This window comes from Rhincodon typus, chromosome 8 (genome assembly GCF_021869965.1).
Source record: "Rhincodon typus isolate 14 chromosome 8, sRhiTyp1.1, whole genome shotgun sequence".
NCBI lineage: Eukaryota > Metazoa > Chordata > Chondrichthyes > Orectolobiformes > Rhincodontidae > Rhincodon > Rhincodon typus.
The window spans coordinates 58357406-58369966 of NC_063339.1; positions in this window are offsets into that span (position 1 = coordinate 58357406).

The window sequence follows — 12561 nt, forward strand, 5'->3', positions numbered from 1 at the left end:
TTGGGGGCAGGAGCCAGGTTTGGGCCAGGGACTGGGACTGGGTCAGGGGTTGGGGGCAGGAGGCGGGTTGGTTCAGGGGCTGGAGCAGGGTTGGATCAGGGGTTGGGGGGGTTGGGAGCTGGGATTGGGGCCAGGAGCCGGGGTTGGATCAAGGGCTGGGGGCGGGGAATGGGAGAAATACCGGCGACAGGGGCTGGGGTAGTAGTAATACTTAGGAATTTGTGGCGGTTGTGGGGGGATGGTGGTGGGCAGGGACTGGGGGCTGCAGAGTGGCCGGTAGACATTATGAGCCTGATTCCAGAGCACCCTTCCGCTGACTCCAAACCGACATCCCCTGCGTGACCTGTCACAGTCTTCCCGAGTCTGTTCATTCTCTATCATTCTCTATCATTCGCTCTGACTGTTGTGCTGTCAGTCATCTTGGATTCATGATGGCGGATGGGGCATGTTGGCAATAAGTTTTAGATTGATTGTGACTTTATCTCGGTCCACATACAACAAAATCCTGTTTTTATAGACCAGTTCTCTGCTTATTACAAGGAAGGAACTCTGAAGTAGCAGATGTCAATCTTGGGTTGTAGATAAGTGTTACTGGCCTGTAAACGTGCTGTATATCCTGGCTTCTTTATAGCAGCCTTTGTTTCATTTCTTAAGTTTTAGCTATTAATTAATATGTTTATAAAATATGAGATGCGCTTAATGATATATGTGAGTTTGCTGTTTTGCTGATACGGTGTCTTAAAACATGTCAATATTTATCCTATCTTTTCCTGCTTTGCTTGGACCTGGGGTAGTTCATTCGATAGGTTCACGCCAAGTGAAGCCGGGATGTCGCGTTGCCTACAAACATTAACCTCGAACTGCAGAAGCGCCTGGATGCGTCAAAGCGAAGGCCGCGCTCATACTCTGTGCATTGAATTCCTGAACAAACCGGCCGCCCACTGGATTCGGATGCCATTCTCGCGGTAAATGGCAGCTCTCGTCTTTAACCTCATTATATTCCGGGAGTAAACTACAAATATGTCCCTGACCTTGTTTCTGTATTCCGCAGGCGTTTTAACACAGATAACTGCCCGAATTAGTACAAAGTGATCAGTATTTTCACTGCGCAATAGCATTAAAAGTCGGCAGCAAGAAACATTGCCCATAGGTAAAGCCAAACTGAGGCTGCATGATAAATGGGACAGTGCATGGATTTGATTGCTTTTTTTTTAAAGCCTTTAACAAGAAACTTATATGTTCCAGCACAAAACTAATCTCTAAAGTGTATTCAGATAGGTCAAGCCATTACATACTTGGACTTTTTTTTGATGTGGTGATGCATGATAAGCACGAATCTGTTAAGGGAGCTCCTCGTTTTAAACCAGTAGAATATTTGAGGCCAAAAGGTCGTCAGTAAAATCTAAGGAAGGTCGTAAATGGTTTCATACGCTGTGTATGAGGGGGCGCGCGCATGTATTTCAACGGAACAGATTGTGAACCGTTGGCTTATTTTCTCGGTATATATTTAAAGTCTAGCCTGACCTGCTCGTTTTCTTATTCAGTCTAGCATGAAATGATTTGGCGTAACCGGATTCCTGGGAAAGGACAGGTTACATAAACATTTACTGATGTGGAGTAACTCCAATACTTGTACTCTGATATGCAGCGAGGAAAGTGTTGATTAACACAAAGAAGAAAGCGAGATTAACTGATTGCATGCTCATATGAGCAAGCGGTCATTGAATGGTAACTTTTTTTAAAAAAAAAACTAGACCCAGCTGTTGTTTGTACTGAACCACGTTGTTGCTATGATTTAGTAATACTTACATCAGAGTTCTTGTATAACTATTTCAAACCCAGTTTACTAACGTGTATCTCAAGCTGATTCTGGGACACTGAGAAAAAATAAGCGAGGCGTACTATTTCTAGTATATTATAATATATTGAATTCTGCTTGTTTAACATAATTTAAGATTCATAAGTTGCCACAAAATGAATTAAATGTTGACACAGGAAACCCAACAGATTGCTGCGAATGTTACACATTTGGAATTGGGTTTCTAACATTTAATGAAACCTGATTGAAGCCAACTTTTTTTTGATATTCTATTTAATATTTGAGCAGGCAACTTAATCTACAGTTCATTCGAATTACCTTAATCGCCATAATAATCCACACGGTCAGTGCAGAAATTACTGCAGCAATGAACAAATACAGCGTCAATGTGAAAAGAAATGGTCATTACCAAAACGGGTCAGAATCAGAACATGAACAGACGCCTCAATCAAACAAAGGCAAAAGCGGACCAAAAGTAGCGAGAGCTACTGAGAAAGGTTTTCGAATCAATCTGGACCAAGGCTCTTTCCCCCCAAGAAAATAGGATTCAACACAATGGATTTGTTTGTAAATGTATGTATGGAAATACATTTTTAAGGTGGTTTTACTTTTTGCCTTCTGCAAGTTTAGCGTTTTGACACTGCTGTTTCTTTTAAATTAATACTTTTTTTGTGTGTCTGCTGCAGAATTTTACGTTTTACATCCAAGAAAAGACACCGTGCACAGAAGTGGACTTGTGGGTATTCCATGCCCCTTACCGACGTGGGGAGCTGAGGACCTTTCCATACTAATACGCCATCATGATTTTAAAAGTTTGCTATTTGTCAGCTTGGCTTAAATAAAACAATGTGTTATTTTGTACGTTGCATGTAAAAATATAGATTGTTTATTTCTTGTATGCATTCAATATTCAAATATAACGGATTTAGCGGTATGGTCAAATAAAGTTGGAATAGTAACCCGCAATCTCCCCTGTGTCCTTTGTGTTACTTATTAGGTCGATCCGGCTGGCATGGTTGAGCAAAAATATTAGAACAGAAATACAATCTCATTGCCGACTCCCCTGGAATGATGACAAAAACTTAAGTAACCATTATCTCAGTAAGGTCTCAGTACTCAATAGAATTGATGATTTTCAAGAAATTCACAGCACTACACTTCGGAAATTGTTTGCGGGTTTGGCTAAAGTGCTACCCCCGGCGCCATTTTGCACAAAACAGAGGCAGACATGCCCTGAATTTCAACAGAAATATATTTGTATAATTGGCAGAAGGCTTTCTTTAAAAAAAAAACAATGTTTGCAAATGATGTGAACGGTTGCCAGACCAGTGAAGGAATCGGCGATTATATTCTCCGTGTAACTAAGTAAGACACTTAACTGACTGCAGGCGCTAATAATTAGTGATTGAAAGTTTCTGTATTTAGCGTGCTGCATGTTTCTTAAGTGGTTTTTGTTACAGGTTATATTATTAGGTTTGCGAAAACAGTAGTGAACTAAACTTCCCAGTTAGCGGTCTTCGCACCAGGAAAGTGTTACTTGGTGTAGCAGCCCTGCCTTGTCACTCATTAACTCCCTGTAGGTTGTCAGCGGCTGCTCACTCCAAAAACCAGCACCAAACTAAATTAAGAGCCCGATGATTAAGACGAACGTTTACCGGCGCTGTCATTTGCAGCATCTTTCCATCATAACATTGTGTCACTGGGAAATTTCCTTCAAAACTGCAGGAAAGAAAACACACACGCACACACAAAGCTGGGAGATAGTCACTTATTCCCGGTTTGTTCCAATGTAAACAAAACTGCTTCGCAATGAGTAGCTGAAGCAATCATAAAAATAAAAAAAACAGAAATGACATTCAAACCATGTCCAGGGAGTGCCTTAAACAAGAGAAACATAGGGTTGAGGTGGGCAGGCTATTATTGTATGGCCTATAGTCGAAATACAGCAGAAGATAGAAACCATTGTTTGCGTGATAATATCATTATCCATAAAACCTAAGTTTCTCTTGTTGATAGCCCGACAGTGCACTCTCTCAAACATACAGGAACTGAGGTGCCCATGAAAGAGAATGCGAAAAAGCACGCAACACCACATTTAGATATGACGAACAATCGATTTGAAAAACGGACTGTCCTCGGTTTATTGAGCATATAGCTTCAACACCCTTGAAAACGCGTCTCAACAGACTGAATAATTTACTATGTGGGTGTTGAACAACTCTGGTTCGGACCTAGGTATTCAGTATAATATATCCCACATTTGCACTGCAGAGGTCCTAGCATTGCGAATAAAAATAATCCAATAATTTAGTGATGACAGAGAGAAACTTATTTGCAACCTACTAAAGCTGGAGAAGTCAAACAAATAATATAGTCCTAACCAGAAAATAAATAACGCTAGTGAATAATTTCCTAATTGCATTTTGTGTCTTTTTTAAAAGAAAAATCATCTGAAATGATCGAAGGTCAAAGCGATTCTTTTCTGTTAATGATTCTGACTGAAGGTTGAAGTGGCCTTGAAATATAGAACCTAAACTAAAGTGTGTTGGAGAAAATAAATTGGTTCCCATTATTTCAAACATTTCAAATAAGCAACAGTTTTGCGTATTGCAAGATTGTACAGAAGGCCTTAAGTTGCATGGTTCCCTACCTTAAAATAAGCCACTAACATATTCGAATCAATACTTCCATGGGATAGAATAAAAAAAATCAGAGCAGCATTATTCACGCCATTTATTAGTTGGGCCTGCTGATTGGCTATTTCCGGTCTGCTCAGGTACTGAGTTAATGGCAAGGCGACTTGGGTGTAGGAATGGCTGTCAGTGGGGTTTGATTTCTCAAATATTAAAAGATGCGCCTGAATGGCTGCGATCTCTTTTCGCTTTCCTAAATATACGCTCGCAAACGGTGATCGCTTACAATTAACAAAACCATTGCGTGGTGCAAACGATATTAGGCTGAAATTGAAATGGTTAAGAGTATGCCTCATGTGTTTCTATATCGGGACGTAAAACATAAACAACGAATCCTCCAGCGTCTTCCTTCCAATATCTTTTTTTTTGGCGGAGAGTACTTTCATTTAACATAGAACAATTGGCGTTAGGGCATGTTCAAATTAGTACCAAATCCAATTAAATCCCAGATATTTATGTTTGTCAATTACCGCATCCTTTATTTGATTGAAATGTACATTCCGTGACGGCAGGCTATGGTAACCTTTCCTTTCATACACACGATAATGTAATTTGCAGTAGTCTGCAAACCTACATCGCAGATGATACTGTAAGCTACTGCGGTTAATAGACAATGTGAGTTGCTTGTTTATTTCACGGAAGCGCAGCATTAACAAAATGATTTCAAATATTGACTTGAATCGCAAATAGTGTGTCGCCTCAGATTTTTAACAGGGGAAAAAATCTTTGACGTTTCCCATCATAAGACGGTGCGCTTCCAATGAAAGAAAAATCTAAAACACTCGACGTAACCATACAGAAATGAAAATTCTGTTCGCTTGTGATTAAACCATATAGCGCATCTTTTTATAGGTTACAATGAGGAGTTCCTTTAAACAGCAACCTACAAAAGGGCGCCTCCAACTAAACTTGTTCTTTTGAAAACTACGATCAAACCAGAAAGCTTCACTAGAAAATGTGTAAAACGCTGTCATCCCATTCCGATAGCGTTCAAACAATTGTTCTTTCTGTAGTAAATGTTATTTGTTTCGCGTTTTGCCTCGCGCGGTATTTCATCCATTTAAAGAGATCTGGGACCACACAAAGAAACGGCGTAGGAAAATCGATGCTCATGTAAACAATGCTATCTCGACTGTATTGAATGAACCGTTCCTACTTTCACAAATTCTGGTGGAACTTAATTGATACCACTGTTCGTAAATAGCAGTTGTTGTGAAAATCGATCTTTTAAAGGGAGAAAATCTTTAATCTTATGTATGGTTTTTGACTTCAATATCTGGGCCGATAAAGTGTGAAAATTAATTGTAATGTCAGGCTTGTAATGTGAGTCCCCCGTGGTCCTTTGTGTCCTCTTTGTAGTAACGTTTTGTTTGCTGGTTGTTTATGAATACCCAGTGGTAGCGGTCGGGAATTGGGGAAAACAGAGATTGTCTGACAGAACTACTTCCATTCCCATATTCGTGTTTATCATTGCAACTGGAGCTACTGCCCTGGAAATGGAAGCTCCCTTTTTTAAACCACAGAAATAATGAATATTTTGTACTGTATTCTCATGCGGTGATATTGGCTCCATGTTATTCATAGGCTATTTTAATAATTATTCTCAGTTGTTGATTCGTTCGCTTTGTGGGTAGTTTTAACAAGGCCAAAATGAATAATTATAAATATTAAAACCCAGTCCCATACGCAGCACAGCAAAGATCAAACTGGCGGTGACAGGCGCTTTGTGTTTTATCTACCTATAGCAGTTCTCTCCCTCAGCACCTAGTCCAAATGAATTGTTTGTCTCGACACGCTCTTGTAGCAGTCTGTGCTGATAGTACACAACATACAAAAGCGGTGTAACTACCTTCACATCACAACCTCTCTATCTTTTCCACGAATCCGCCCATCCCTGGCTTTTATGATCATCGAATAATAGGATGCACGTTTTACGACATATTAAAATTCTTTATTTAGGTTCTAAACTTTAGTCTCTCACAATCTCTGAATCAGGCATTCTCGACCGTGTCAAATAGGACGAAATATTAACACTTTACAAAATACGGCTGCAAATAACCGGTAGATATTCGAATTACGAAAAAAAACAAAATCTCCAAACATAAATAGTTGCACAAATTTAAATTACAATAGAAAGTCTGAATCTATAAATAACGAATGTCACTATTGAAAGCACAACTCGAAATAATTTAACGGTATGACGGCTACACAAGTCGTCAAACAGAGGCAGAGTGACTAAAACAGGTAATAATGCAATAATTGATCTGCTCATCTATTACTTGTTGACTGTTTGGAGCGTTGACCGAAATCATTATAAGCGATATCCTACACATGAAGCAAAGTAACATTTGCTTTTAGCACAACGCACGAAGGTTCACAGATGGAAACAAAGAAGTATTCAATAAAATGGGCTCAATGTAAAGTCAGGTTCCACAGTATCTGTTCATTCTCCAAAACGCTCTCTTCCTCCCCCCGAGCAATACGGGCGCGCCGCCTAGTGGAAAAACACCACATTTCTCGCAAGTTGGAATTTCCACTGTTTTGGCGTCTCAAGTATTATGTATCGTACATAAGATAAAAACAAAATACCGCTAATATCTAATAACATTAGCTCTGATGCTTCATAAATATTTACAGGTTGCAAAAGTAGACGGTGCATATAAAACAAAAATATTTAAATAGTCGTATTGAAATTTGTGATGAGCCAGTTCATTTCTTAGCAACCACAGCGTGAAAATTGTTCATTAAAGCCCACGGAAAATAAATCGTTTCCAAAATCAGCAGGAAAGCGCAGAATATGCCAATACAGCTCCTTTCGCCTTCAGTAACCCAGAAAAAAAAACTTAGCGCTGATTGGTAAATAATAGAAAATAAACATTTCCGGAGGGGTTGGTATTCCCGTTTCTATCGCACATGTGGAAATATAAATAGTTGAAGAACATGATTTTTAATTTTAATTTCAACCTGCAATCAAAGTGAGGGTACCAACAACAGCACTGAAACAAAACTCTTGCAAACGCGGGCGAATTAGCGGATAACCATGAATATCATGTTGATCCCATTAATGGTGGAGACCGCGTTGTTCACTAACGAGTAAATCACTAGTAAATATTGATTGCCCACTTTCCCAGAAGTGGAGTAGCTATAACATGGGGACAAGCGAGTAACGTTTCTCAATATTCTGCTCTCTCAATCCTCATTCCGGACATTACGCTTACCGGGCGGTATCGTGACTGTGGTAAATCGATCTTATTCCCATCATGGTCACACACAGTTTGATCGCTAGGCCGGTGTCATCACTTAATTCACAACTGACGATTTCTGCACAATACTAGTTCTAACTCAAGTCTGTTGTATTTATTCAGGAAGGATTTTAGGGATTCTATGATTCTGTGAAACCCTTTCGGCGGGAACCTTTCCCCGGCTATGTGTGTTGCATTTGGGATTGTGAGTAGAATCGAAAGTGTATCAGAAACTGGAGGGGGCCCTGTTAGTTAGGCGAATTGATTGAAAATAAAGTTTTAGAACTGCGGACATAAACGTCAGTGATTGCGCGGTGTGTCTAGTGCTTTGCGCCTAACAGAGTTAGCGACAGGTGCTATACAAATGCACGTTCCTTTTTGAACTTTTTTTTCGATTTATGTAGCTTTAAGGGTGTCCCTGGTTTTCCCCTGATCTGTCCCGAGTAAATTTGCGGGGCTTTGAGGTGGGTGGCCAGGATTTTTTGTTGAGACTGAAGGGAGCCAAAACCCGCTGAGAGTTTCTTTGCTCCGATCACTGCCCAGTGCAACATGCAAAACTATGGATTTGGGGATGAGGGGACGGGATTAGGGCAGGTCCTCAATGAGACGTTTAGTCAAGGATTGCCGTAGAACTGCCCCATAGAACAACTCAGGCAGGTCAGGAGAGGGGAACGAGAAAGAACGAGAAAGAACGAGCAGAAACGTTTCCCTAAATCCATATGAAACATGCTATTGATTTTGGGGTCTGTGACTGGTCATTCATTCAGATGAATGTCCGGAATTATTTACAAGGTTGCAATGGAACTAGCACCCTGCGTTAAAAGAAAAACTTTTGCTTTTCAGGATTTGTTACTGAGCTACGGAACATGTCTAGTGTCCAGATGTGTTTTCTTTCAGCACCACTTTGTGGTTTGAACGCGTTGCACTGAGTTGACGGTGGGCTGGGGCCTGACGAAAAGTACAGTTCTGGTTGGCGAGTTCCCAGCCCAGTATAACCTTCAACCACACCGTTATTGTCACTGGATCAACTTGGAGTGATTCGGTCCTTGGGTTAATGTGGTTGCAGCGATTTCTTCTCTCGCCACTCCCACCTCCCCCCCGCCCCCCACGCCTCTTGTCGCCAGACACAACCCCGAGCCAATTTCGAAATGAAACTACCTTTGCAAACTCCCATGTTGTGTTTATTAAAACCTTGACAACATGGGGTTCACTTGAAGGGTACAGCTTCATTTTGAAAGGCAAACTGCGTTAAAAATATTTTTCACCTCTCTCCCCATCATTGGCTGGAGGGAAATGTGGTGTTTAAGTTAGTGCTATAACAACGACGAAAGGGATATTCTTTTTTTTTCAGTTGAACACATTCCACGGGTTCTGGAAACAAGACTCCTCTCTCTTTGTTGGTGTTTTGTGTTTTTGTAAAAAATTGCATTCTCTACACTGGTGGTAACTCGCAGCCTGTCTCATTAACGGAAACACAACAAGAACACAGAAGCATGATGTAGATCTAATTTCTAGGTCAGTCCAGCTGCCAATAGTAGAAGCTCTGCATTTATTCTATAGTTCCGTAAAACCAACAATCCATTCGAAATTTGCCAACAGTACATTGCTATGTATTTATTTCACTCAAAGTGCACTTTTTTTTTCTCGCCTCGACTCTTGGCAGGTGCTGCGCTATTTCTTGTATTTGGGATGTTCATCTTTGCGTTGTGTTCGATGATAAACGAATCACTGGGAAAATGTGATTTCAATTTGTGTCTTTGGTAGCACGACCGTGTAAGCGACTGCTTCCCGTACAAACTCATTAAAAAAAAAGAAACAAGACCAGCGCAGAACTTCACTGTCATTTAAAGAAACAGAAAAGGTGGCATCGCCAGCTGGAAAATATTGAATCTGACATTTGTAAACGCTCTTTACTGAAGCTGCGTCCGCTTACACTTTGTACTGGGCGACAGTGCCCCACTTCCTTCTGATAATAACCGCTGGCCATCAGGTTAGGGAGCAATGCTGCTGTGTGTTTTGACGGACTGGAGCTGTCTGTAAATGTGCCCAGTTTTTTTTTCCGGGAAGGAGTACCTCCCTTCTCTCTGGGTGGTGTGGATGCAGTGAGGACAGCTCAGATACCTGGTCTGGAGCAGCCGCTTTTTTCATTTTGCTTCTATTCCAAACAACACTGCAACAAAAAAAAATCAGATTCCACTTTTCTGACAGATCGACTTTCTGATAGGACTGTGAAGCTTCGCTTTCTTAAATTTTTGCTCTAATAGAGTTGTCTCTTGTTATTCTATAGGGACAAGGCATCTCTGAAAACTGGGGAAACAGCACATGGACCACGCTCTTTGCAAACAATATAACTGTTAAAAGTGACAGGAATAAAGCGGGTCGATAGCTGATAAATGGTACAATACCTTCTTTTAAAGTTAGGATGGATTTTATTTTGGCATTTCCAATAACTAGTTGATTTCTGAACTTTAGAAAATTGTAAACGACATTTACACACACAATAAATATTATTATTGCAAGTGCTGTCAAGTTTACAGTTCTCGCTATTCCTCTAGAAAATGCAGATTTTAACACATTTTCTAGCATTTCACAACCAAACGCACGAAATTAAAGATTTGATCAAATATGGAAGACTTTTAGTATATTTCTTTAGCCGAACTGATGAAAAAGAACGGATGGTGTCAAAGTTGGGACTTGTTGCTGGTTTAGAATAGGAAATATTCTTTTCGTAAATTTGAGGCGGAGAGTACAGACACTGTAGAGATGGATGGAGATATTTGACAAATGCCCACCCACATTTTCTGTTAGGTTAAAAAAAGTACAAAACTAGGCGAATTCAACTAATCCCAACCTTAATATCAGACAACTTGAAACGAAGATCATAATGTACTTTCATCATATTTTTGAGGGTTTTGTTGGCAGAATATTTGGGGCGCTGAAGATCTTGGTGTCCTCTGTGAATGGATGATTCATACTCGGCTTCGCGCCTCTTTAGCGTCACCAAGTGGCAAAGCGTATCTCTGCACGAAGCTCTGAACACACGTCCCAGTTTTCGTTGGAAACAGCAGCGGAAGGAGTCACAGGTATAGTTTGTTAACTCAAAATTACAGAAAAAACGAACATTGAACGTTAGGAAACGAGTGCAGTTGTGATGAAACTTAAACCAAAGTTCGCTCTGACTACCAAAGTTACGTATTCCTTGTTTAAAATACAAACTTTTTTTTAAATACACGTTATACCAGACTTCCATTATTCTCTCACACTGTAACATCTTCATTCTTCGCGTAGTCGACATCCTTCCACAAATATATATAAATATTTACCTACGTACTAGCTACCGAATTATTTATTAATAACGTCTGCTCATATTTCATTCTATTTCAATATATGATAATATGTCAATTTGTTCGTTGTCTTTTCATTTTATTCCAATTTGTCGGCGCTATTTTCTGTATTGTTTCCCTTTTACAGCTTTCTCGCTGTTTTGATAACTGTACAAAGCTTTTCTTTCCCCCCATTTTGTTTCCAATTTCTTTTTTTTCAGCGTTGAGTCCTGCATACACTTGTCAGACTGAGCTGTCAGTCCCGGTAGAACTGTCAGAGTTACAAAACGGCGAGCCCTGGTACTGCTAAAAGCGCCGCTCGTTGACTGTACAACGTTTCCGTTTCTCGGTGAGAACCCAGGCCATACCTGACTGCAGTTGAGGGATTACTTAAACGTCCACTATTTCGCCGAAGATATACACCGTCTCAAACGGTACAGAGTCGAGGGCTCGCCCAGAATTGGTCTGGCCCGAATCTCAAAGCACACCAGCTCCGATACAGCTCCAGTCTGACGCATTTTAAAGTTCTTCTAAAACCTCTTGCGAAATTTGGGACATAGTATTGAAAGATTTTTCAAGTCAACAGAAAGCTAACTTATGCTCTTCACAGCCACCGAGAGTTAAATTCTGTGCACAAGCCCAAACAGGAGGAAACTTTGTGTGGCTGATCGCAGAGTATCGTTAATTCAGGTAAAGTCCAGGATACAACTCCAGCCTGATTTGAAGCCGTGTTTGTCGAATAGCGCATAAAGACATTTGGGAGGTTCTTTGATGAATTTAGCACAGGTTAAAATAATCGGAAGGGAGGTAGGGTAGACTTTGGCCTTACACTTTCTCCATTTCAGACATTGTAGATGCCAACTTGGCCGGGAGTGGAGAGCTGGACATGTGCTGCCAGGGCGGACCTGCTTCGGCTCTGGGCAGAGGTGCAGCTAAAACTAGCGTCTATCAATCTCCACAGGAAGTGGTCTCTGGAAGTTACCTCTTAAGGGCTATACCCGAAACGTTGACTGCTCCTTTCCTCCAGATGCTGCCTGGCTTGCTGTGTTCTTCCAGCCTCTTGCTTGTCTCGTTTCTGAAGAAGGGTACCGACCCGAAACGTCAACTTTCCTGCTCTTCTGATGCTGCCTGGCCTGCTGTGTTCATCCAGCTCCACACTGTGTTATCTCTGACTCCAGCATCGGCAGTTCTTACTATGTCAAACAGTTTGGTGTTTACTCGTCTAATGTTATATAGGAAAGAATTCTCAACCCCCATCCCCTTCATTCCCCACCCCCACCCCCCACATCCCCTTCCCGCACGCCATAGCCTCCAAACATTCAGAATGAGCTAAAGCAAGCGCGGTTTCGATCGAAAAGCACATGCTCACTTGTCACTGATTTTTTTTTAAAGAATCCCTACAGTGTAGAAACAGACCCTTCGGCCCAACAAGTCCATACTGACCCTCCGAAGAGCACCCCGCCCCCTCCCTGTAAGCCTGCATT